The sequence below is a fragment of the Microchirus variegatus genome (genome assembly GCF_963457635.1).
Source record: "Microchirus variegatus genome assembly, chromosome: 1".
Classification (NCBI taxonomy): Eukaryota; Metazoa; Chordata; class Actinopteri; order Pleuronectiformes; family Soleidae; genus Microchirus; species Microchirus variegatus.
Genome location: NC_139802.1, coordinates 45,437,946 through 45,439,110, shown reverse-complemented (window position 1 = coordinate 45,439,110; position 1,165 = coordinate 45,437,946).

Below are 1,165 nucleotides of genomic sequence, written 5' to 3'. Positions count from 1 at the left end.
TAAACACAGGTGTAAACAAACCATTTTCCACATCTGTATCTAACGCGCAGCATCTGAATGACTCCTGTTGTCAAACCCGAGCTCATGTTGGAGATTTTCCTGAAGCTCAGCGGCTTCATTAGTCGTCGCCTGTTCGACACGAAGCCTCTCGCTGCTTTTCAAACACACGCCATAAAACCCACATCATCTGCTTCATAAAACACACACAGAGCTGAATGTCCTCCAGACTACGGCAGAACCAGAGCGAGTGTGAAGTCATGCTGAGAAACAAACTGCAGGCTGAGCAGAGCACAGGGCCGTAAAAAAAATCATGACCAAAAAAACCGCAGTTGGTATTAATTTGACAGAAAAATGCACATGTAAACACAGAGACGTCTGTTTATTTATCTGTGATTAATAGAATGATTCGCCTCATGCTCGACTCACTGCTAACAACAATAATAATAATACATTTGTTCTGATTATTCTTTTAATGTCTGAATAAAAATCATAAACAACAGAATTTAGGTCAAAAATGTGCTGCTATTGCTACTTTATTAGCATAAGAGGGTTGAAATTAATCAGCTGTTCTGTCACTGAGTCTTTGCTAAGCTAACAGCTCTGTCACAGAGTCTTCGCTAAATTAAGCTAACAGTTATGCCAGTGAGTCCTCGCTAAAGTAAGCTAACAGTTCTGTCACAGAGTCTTCGCTAAAGTAAGCTAACAGTTCTGTCATTGAGTCTTCGCTAAAGTAAGCTAACAGTTCTGTCATTGAGTCTTCGATAAAGTAAGCTAACAGTTCTGTCATTGAATCTTCGATAAAGTTAGCTAACAGTTATGTCCGTGAGTCTTCCCTAAATTAAGCTAACACATCTGTCACTGAGTCTTTGCTAAAGTAAGCTAACAGTTCTGTCAGTGAGTCTTCGCTAAAGTAAGCTAACAGTTATGTCAGTGAGTCCTCGCTAAAGTAAGCTAACAGTTCTGTCAGTGAGTCTTCGCTAAAGTACGCTATCAGTTCTGTCACTGAGTCTTCGCTTAAATAAGCTAACAGTTCTGTAACAGAGTCTTCGCTAAAGTAAGCTAACAGTTCTGTCACTGAGTCTTCACAACAGCTAAGCTACGTGATAAGAAAGATCGTTTTGCCGGTTTAAAAAAATGTTAATGTGAGTTTTAACGACGTATTCAG